Source organism: Arachis ipaensis, chromosome B07, assembly GCF_000816755.2.
Source record: "Arachis ipaensis cultivar K30076 chromosome B07, Araip1.1, whole genome shotgun sequence".
NCBI lineage: Eukaryota > Viridiplantae > Streptophyta > Magnoliopsida > Fabales > Fabaceae > Arachis > Arachis ipaensis.
The window spans coordinates 104,663,472-104,673,393 of record NC_029791.2 but is presented as its reverse complement, the minus strand read 5'-3'; positions in this window follow the sequence as shown (position 1 = coordinate 104,673,393).

Sequence of the window (9,922 nt, the reverse complement as noted above, 5' to 3'; positions counted from 1 at the left end):
AGATTGAAAACACACTTTTTAGGATCTTAATTTGCTTAATTTAATTCACTTTAATCCCATTCGATGCCTTGATGTGTTTGTTAATGATGGTTATCAGTGGCTAAGAGAAGGGAATGGGTTGAATGTTGGCCCCTTTTTCTTTTTTGTGTAAACTTGCTTTCTGTTGAGAAAATACAAGAGATATTTTGATTTTGTCCCTTAATACGGTAGGAGATATTTTTGTTTTATCTCCTATATTACAAACCAAAAACAGAGAAGAGAATAGATATTGATTCACAAATGTATCCTGGTTTAGCTACTTAGTGCAATGTAGCCTACATCCAGTCTCCATCACAACAGTGACAAAATTTCACTATCTTTTCAAAAGATTACAGTCACCAATTCTCCCTAGGATCTACGCAATCCTATCTGGGACAAGTCCAGATTCTAACCCGACCTGAACTTGACTAGGACTCAATCCTAGCTTTCAACAGCCAAATGCTAACCCAACTTGTAAGAAAATTCTTTCAGGATCATGACACAAAACAGAAAAACTTACAAAGAATTTATGAGATAACTATGACTTTTTCTCCACGTCTAGCTCACTGTCTTTTTTCACTCATTGGCTTTTTCTTACAAATCTCACCATGTTTTCTTTTTTCCAATGAAACTCAGACAGACTAAACTAAGAAAAATTACAAAATGAAAACCATGAAGGAGAAGAACAAGAACAGCTTAGGGAGCTATGAAAATCTAAACAAGTGCTCTTTCTCTCTTGGTTAATCTTGGCCATTCACCCTTATTATAGAAGAGTGAAGCTTCCAAGGTTTGGACCAAGTACAACACTTGGGTTGTCTTCTTCTCCAGTAGCAGAACCAGCAATGGCGTAGTCAAAGGTGAGAGAGAGCAGAAGCAATGACATCCAACCTTACCTTTCTTTCTCAACCTTTTTGTTCAAGGATCTTGAATCTGGGCTATTGATATTTGCTTTGGTCCCAAGTTTGATTTTCGGTTGTTGATGAGCCTCTGGACACCATTGACTTCACTTTCCCATGGTTGCTTGATTTATGCTTGAAGCTCAGCAGATTTCTTTACGGTTTCTTGTTGAAGCATAAATGGGGAAACTAACTTTAGAGATGCTCTGTCCGGATGAGATTTATCCCTTTGTTGTAGTCCTTCTTCTTGCTTGAAATTAGTAAGAAGCTTTTTGTCCTTAATCGTGCCCTACCTTCAGCTCTTTCCTTTTTCTTCTTTCTTGGTTCTAAACTTTAATGTGAAAAGAAAGAAAAAGAAGTGAGAGAAGAGAGAGTTTATGTTCGGTGGTAGAGAAAAAAAAGATTTGATTGAATTAAACTTTGTTTACCCAGTTAGTGACCTAGATGAAGTCACCGTATGGGCTTGGTTTAGGCCAACCTCCTTTTTTGTTTCTTTCTTTCTTCTTGGGGTAGAGTGTGATGTGATGGAAAAGAGAGGGAAGAGAGAGAAGAGAGAATTTTTAGTTCGGTGGTTTGTGATGAAGCCAATTTTGGTTGTCGGTAATATGATAATGCGTCAGAGTGTGTATGTGTGGGTTTGAGCATTTGCTTCTTGGGCCATGTTGATTAAATCAAGTTTCTGCACACTTAAATAAAAACATCACACAACCAATTAATAAAAACCCAATAACATTTGGTCATCATCACTTCAAGTTTTAGTTTTCCAAACTCAACAGTTAAGGTGATTTCAGGCTTAGAAGGCAAGTATGGATTGAAGAAGTGAGAAAAAAACATGCAAAGTAGAAAAATCATGAAGAAATGGAGTTTGGAGTATTTCAGGATCATGCATATGCACGCTTCATGCATACACATGAATATAAAGTTGTGTGTACGCATGCCTTATGCGTATGCATGTTTTGAAAATTCGCGAAGTCATGCGTACGCATGCATCATGCGTACGCATGACTGGCAGCACGTGAGTTCACTTAAGTGAACACATGGGTCGCGATTTTAGAGCTTTCTTGGGCCCAATCCAACTCATTTCTAAAGTATTTCAAGCTAAAGTCAAGGAGGATGAAGGGTAGAGCAATTAGGCTAGATTTTTATTATGTTTTAAGTTAGATTTCTAGAGAAAGAAGCTCTTTCTTCTCTCCAGAATTTAGGGTTTTAGATTTAGTTCTCTACATAGATTTAGGTTTTGATCTTGCTTTGATTTAGTTTCATTTACGATTTTTTGTTGTAGTATCTTAATTCTCTTAGTTTACTTGTTAATTTCCTCTATATTGTTGCTTTTATGTTGATAAACTCTTGTTAATTTTGATTCCATTTAATGCAATTTGATGTTTTATGTTTTCTTGATGTTTGTTTGAGTTATTGTTATTATTTTCTTGCAATTGGTAGTTTAGATTTTATTATGATTACAATTTACCATGCTTTTACTTTTATGTATGCCAAGTGTTTGATAAAATGCATCTTTTAGTTTTAGTGTAGTTTTTCACATTCCTGGCTTGGGATTGAGGACTTAGGTGACCTGGAGTCATTGATGTCCAATATTGTTTGGTGATTTAGGATTGTTAGTTAATTTGGTTTCTACTAACGCTAGTCTTTCACTAAGTTAATTAGTGAGTTGGCTAGGATTTGTGGATTGAGATCAATTATGCCTATTTGACTTATCCTCGATATTAGGGTTAACTAAGTGGGATTAACTCTTTATAATTGCCATGTTTGTGGTCAATGACTAGGATAAGAAACCTTTTTAGCATTTAAATTTCCTTTACTTTATTAGTTAATTGTCATTTACTTTTTTGCTTTTTAATTTTTGTGTCAACTGCTATCTCATCCCCGATTTCTCATAGCCAATGATGTGCACACATTATTGCAATTCCATGGGAGAACAACTCGGGACTTAAAACTCCCAATTTTTATTGATTTGTTTTGTGACAATCTTTATTAAACTTTGATTGGGAGTCATTTGTCGATTTGGACTATGCTTGCAACAAAACAATTCTTTTTGAGAACTTCCAAACCGACATTTGGCCCTCCATCAGACGGCATTCATGCTTTCATTTAGGCCATTATTACCGTCGGACAACATTTTTCGTGTGCCCAAAATGCAGCTTTTCACTTAATATTGTTACTGTTGGATCATCCTGCCGGTAAATCCAATGGTGGTGGCATGTAAAAATTTCTTTTTTTTCCCTCCAAATATTACCGTGGACGTTACCATCGAAAATGTTGTTCCGACAGTAATATTTTAAGGTGACAAATTTTTTACCAAATCCGACGATCAATCCGATGGAAAACTCACCGCTAACATCGGACGCTAAATCTGATGGTATTCAGTGTTTTTCTTATAGTGCAAAAACTTACATGAACATTAAAATAGAAGAATAAAGAAAACACAGGAAAACTAAATTCATAATATACATCATACACATTATATACAGAACAAAAATGTTATCCAAAAGAAGTTAGTATTGCATCCTTTGATACATCCTTTACTCATAACTATGTACATATATATACACTTAACACTCTGGGGCCTGGTCCATAGAAGAATCCCCTAGTCTGACGCCCAAACTAGCCTAGCAAGTCTAACAAACTCCTAGTCTCTTTGTGGTTCTAACCAAAAGTGAGATTTGATGTGGGATAAATGTCAGTAAAGAATTTTTCAATAAAATCGCGTTGCAAGTATAGTTCTAAACTGACATACAATCCTCGGTCAACGTTTAATTTGTATGTCACAATGCAAACCAATAAAAATAACCGAAGTATTTAAACCTCGGGTCGTCTCTGAAAGAAATTGCAAGGAAGTGTACTTATTATTGGTTTTGGGAAAGTAATTTTTGGGGTTTTTGAATGATAAACAAGGAATGTAAATAACAAGAAAATAAACTAACAACTAAGAAAAGTCCTAGCAAGGGTTGAGAATCGGAATTCCTATCCTCATTATCTTCGTCAATTTTGATGGCAATTGCCTTTTGCTCTCTGATGAACTGATTTTTTATGGTTTAGAATTTCACAAATGAAATCTCGTTGCAAGTATAGTTTCTAAACCAAAAAACAATCCTTTTATGCAAAAATTTGGTTGTCACAAGTAACAAACCCCAATAAAATAACCGAAGTATTCAAATCTCGGGTCGTCTCTCGAAGGAATTACAGGAAAGTGTTCTTGTTATTGGTTATGGATCGTATATTTTGGGGTTTTGAATAAGAGGCAAGAAATGTAAATAGCAAAAGAAGTAAACTAATAACTAAGAAAGCTTTTGGCAAGGAATGCGAATTAGAAGTCCTATCCTCATTATCATCATCAATTGTGATGAGAATTGTCCCTTGCTCTACTTAGTCAACCTCTAACTATGAAGAAAAGTCAAGTGGAGATAATCAATTTGAGTCCACAAGTCCTATTCAAATCCTAAGGAGAGACTAGAGTTAGTGTTATTCAAATTAATTAGCAATTTCTAATTATCAATCAACAAAAGAGTTTGATAACTCAAGAGTCTCCAATTACTCAACCAAAGCCAAGAGGAGAAAAATCTACTCTAACATCCTTCCAAGCATTTAATCAAACACTTTGAAGGCATAAAAGAAAAGGAAGATAAAATTGCAAGAAAAGTAAATCTACAACTACTAATTGCAAGAAATTAATAACAACAGAGCAATTCAACAAAAAAAAATCAAACATAAATTGCATTAAAGAGAAGTAGAAGAAAAAAAGTACATCAACAACAAAGTACACAATTACAAGAATGAAACACTAAACTGGAGAAAGGAAAGGTAGAAGAGCAAGAAATTACAAAGGAAAAGTAAATTAAAGCATGAACTAAACCTAGATCTAAGAAATCCTAATCTACCTCTAACCTAATTCTAGAGAGAAGAGAGAGAAGCAAGTGACACTCGTCACGCGTACACGTCAGCCACGCGTACGCATCATTGAACTATGCACAAGCTCATGCGTACGCATCAGCCATGCGTACGCGTCGGTAGACGACACTCCTGGTCACGCGTACGTGTCAGCCACGCGTACACGTCGGCACCAGCTTCTCAAATCTTCAATTCTTGTTTTCCTTCCACTTTTGCATGCTTTTTTTCCATCCTCTAAGCCATTCTCGCCCTATAAAACCTGGAATCACTTAACGCACATATCACGACATCGATGGTAATAAAAGAGGATTAAAAATTAGAAATTTCAAGGCGAAAGAAGCATGTTTTCAATCATAGCACAAAATTAGGAAGGAAACTTAAAAACATGCAATTTATATGGATAACTGTGAGAATATGTGACAAAATCCAACTCAATTTCATCCAAAATATACCATAAAATAGTGGTTTATCAAGGGTCTAAACCCAAAATACCAGTGCTAAGCTGTAGTGCCGTCAAAATATGCTACCATACTCTAACTCTCACTATTAGAAGACAAGATCTCCACAATCTTCGGATCATCCTCCGGGTCCTCATCATCAACAGAAATCACTATGACCTTAGGGAAACTCCTAAGACTACTGTCACCACTAATGTCTATATCTACAGGGTTGCCTGCGAACACAGTTCCATCCTCCGGTATGTGATCCAATCCCTTTGCTGGAGGTCCTGATTGATCCCCTGAATGTGTGCCTAATGAAGATGATACAATCGGCTCGAAGAGAAGGTCCTAATCAGGATAAGGTGCATGGACGAACTCCCTAACTAGGTTAAGCTCAGGAACTAACCTGGTCCACTGACTGTGCTAGAATAGGATGTCTAGGTCCGTCTGGAAAAGGATGGTAGGGTGCGTTTGGATGAAGTCACAATAGCGGATACTCATACGGTGCGTCCGTGTCAAAGTACGAGCTATCTATAGGGTGCTGATAAGGATGGTCGTGTAACACGTATAAGCGTACTCGAGGCTCCGCAGCTACTATATAGAAACTTTGGAATACTGGATCCTCGTATATATAAGGATGTGGAAGCTCATAGAACATAATTTATGTCTCCGTCTGAAGGGGAAAAAGGAAATGGTAAGAACTAGGGAGTCCTTAGTAGGGTCGGGGTAGATAGTTAGGTTCATTTTATATTATACTTAGCCAACAACAACAACCATAAGATAATACAAACTATAACAACCAAGGGCACAGAGAATAAATAATCAAGAAGTACACACGCACGAATCACAGAAGCATATAAAAAAGAAATATGCACAAACAAGCATGATGCATGTCTATTCCTAGTGCAGGTAATGAGCTCATCTGTCAGTTTCTATCCACTCCCAACGTAACTTAGCAACCTTTGTCTGGATATGGTGTAACACCTTACCACACAGAGTCTTATGCTTAAGTCATAAAGCTGAGGTGGCAAGGTATTACGACCTCTAAAAGCAAATATATATATAGTTGAAAGGAATTTATACCGAGGATCCTTTGAAGAAGAGTTTAAAACAAAGGTCGTAACGCTCACGTAAATGGAAAACTTGCGTATGAAGAAACATAAGATATATATACATAAATAGTAAAAAGGGAGTGTCAAAGATACAATTAACAAAGCTTCCAACTCGATTCGCGAAGATAAACCGGCCAGAGCATATAAGTATATATACATATATATAAGAAAATCCCAAAATGACCCAAAGCAGAAAAAAGACAGCCTATTTCTCTGAATCAACCTCTAAGAGGGACAAACATAAAAAATACAAGGTGGAGAATCTACATACATATGTAAATATAAACAAAATACATCCCTGAGACCCCAGAGTTCTTCACTTCCTCTAAGTCTCCATAATACAGAGTGGTGCTTCTCAACTTGCATCTGAAAAATAATAATATTGTATGGGATGAGAATCGGGAATTCTCAGTATAGTTAAGGTTCCCACATATATAATAAATAAGGTCCCGGGAAAGCCAGAGGCATTCCTAGAACACTGACACTTAGATTATAATTCTTAAAGGAACTAAAATAGAAAGCATAAGCAGGGGTAGATATCTAAGGTTTTTAAGGTTCTAACTCAATGCTAACTAAATCTCTCAAATTACAATCCACTCACTGTCTCGTACAACTCTAACTCTACCATTCACCTCCTACCTCCTCCAACCCTCCAGATTCACCAATGCACAGATAAACAATACAAGCAAAGACAAACATAATTAGGATACAATTACAACAGGTAGTAAATATAGCAGGTAAGCATAGATTATCAATTAGGCAATCCCAAGAAATGCAAACTCAAGCAAAACAGACAAATGCATATGATGAATGCCTTTCCTACTGACCGTGAGCTCACATGTCGGTTACTTTTCCAGAACCCGACACATCCGATAGCTAATCTGGATATCGTCCTCTTGAAAATTGGTGGGTGGTACACCACCACGAACCCCACCTGGCGGGCGGTACACCACCACGAACCCCACCATTACGAGCGGTACACCACCACGAACTTCGCAAGATCTTCAATTGGAAAACAACACACACATGTGGGCGGGAAACCACCACGAACCCCACCATTACGAGCGGTACACCACCACGAACTTCGCAAGATCTTCAATTGGAAAACAACACACACATGTGGGTGGGAAACCACCACGAACCCCACAAAGTATTCACTTTTAAAAACATGTGAACGGTATACTACCACGAACCCCACACCAGTCTCTTTTAAAAACATGTGGGCGGTACACCACCACGAACCCCACAAACTTCTTGACATTGGGCAAGCGGTAAACCACCAAGAACCTTGCTAGGTCAAGCGCAAACAATTTTGTTTTCAAATTCATTATACATCATTCACTCATATCCATTCATAATCATTCAAAATCATCCACTAAGGCCAGATTCATCGTATACATATCACATTTACACACTTCTCAAACTTTCTTCATCTCTAAGTTACTACTTCTTCCTACCTTCTACTCACCATTTAACATACAACTGAGGTTTAGGGGTCAAAAGAGTGAAAATAGAGGTTTAGAGGTTCAAAATTATATTTTAAAATACAAAAATCACTTTGCTGATTTTATGGGCCACGTGTACACAAGCACCCTGGTCGCGTACGCAAGTTCTATAGAGTGGGTAAAAATGCTAAGTGCTGCAGAATTTTAGTTTCGCCCACCAAACTTCCGACGTGCATAACTTTTTCATTTTAAAATATTTTTCATCTGTTCTTCGAACAGTGTAAACTTCACAGACTCAATTTTCATATGAAATAAGTTTGCAATAATTTGGGGGTTCGGAAGCTGAGTTATGGCTCGATGAAATTTGGCCAAAAATTAGTTTTTCACAAACACCTCAAACCTCAATTTTCATTAAAATTCAAACCTCAACTCCAAAACCTTCAAAAATCCCAACCCCTTTAAAACATACCAAGACCCACCATAGTAAATCAAAACTAGACCCAACTACATCACATCAGTCCTCTATACACTAATTTACCATCTCTATCAAGTTTTCAATCCAACAACCCAAGTTCAACACAACATCTTTAATATACATCATCATGATCATAACCAACAATTCAAGTTCAATATAACAATGTACATACTCATCAATACCTACATCATCATACAGTTCGAATATCATCTTTCTACCATCATCAACTTCCCTCATGACCAACAATCATCAATCAAACATAACATCAATTAACATAATATGTATCAAACATAAGATTTAACTTATCTTGGGTCGTCTAGCCTAAGTTTTCACGACACCGTATATATTATATACGAGAAACCAAAACCATACCTTGGCCGATTTCTCCCCAAGCTCAAACATCTCAATTCAAGCCTCCAAGGTTCCAAATCAAGTGTTATAGGTTTCGGCCACCAAAAGCTCCGATTCAAGTATAACACTTCGTAAATTTGACTTCAATTTCACATACATACAACCTAATACCACATAATTCCATATACATACAAATTCTCAATACCATAATATCATAAAATTGGAAAATTTAGAAGAAATAATGATTCTATACCTTTACCCACGAGCAAATTGATGGAACCCACAATTACTCGATGCTAATTCAACCCTAAACTATCAAAATCATCAAAATTACTCAATTCCCAAACTAAAAACGTGGAAAAGATGGAGGTAGAGAACTGGGCACAAAAACTAAAGACTCTTACCACTTTGTTGGATTAGAATTGAAGAGGACTCTGAGACGAACGTGTGGCCGCTAACAGCTCATCAATCAGAGCTCCGAAATAAAAATTAGAAAAATTTGAACATTGAAGGGAGAAGGGGGTTAGGGTTCTCCATGCTTCTCTTCTCCTTCAACGTGCTCAGCGTGCTTCCATCCTCAATTGAGGAAACAAGGGCTGATGCCCTTCATATATATATATAAGTGGACTGGTCCTTGGCCCCATTTTGGGCCCGGTTCGCTTGATTCGGCCCAATCTTGGGCCAAATCCTTTAAAATTAGTGTGAAAATTCTTATTTTAATTAGTTCTACCTCATTAAATTATAAAATTCTACTTTCTAATTTTCTTAATTAATAATTAATTTATTAGCTAATCATTCACTAATTACTCGGGGTTTACATATGGCTTCCAGTGGCATATCCTTTGTAAGAACCTCTGTCTTACAGGCACTGCTTCTCCGCTAAAATATGCCAAACATAATCTCTATAAGTACTTACAAGAGTTGGTTCTCCAACTGAAGTATGTAAAATTTTACTTTTGGAAGCTTTTCTTGATGGGCTTACCACCATATCTCTACTGTACCTCTGGCAGCAGACAGATATTCAAAAAGTTCTTATTGTTTTGCTTTCCTCTTTTTAACTATTTTTTTAATATCTTTCTTCCAACATCTCATATTATCTTTGCACTATTCTCTCGCCTTTTCCTAAATATTTTATGAAAGGGACAGTCATACAATTCTAAGCTTAAATTGTCTTTCTAAAGCTTTTAGAAAAACTTGTCTGTTTACCGCTTTTAGTTATATTATATCTTTTATTATTAAGCTAATTATTTAAATAAAAATAATAATAATATATTACAGGAAA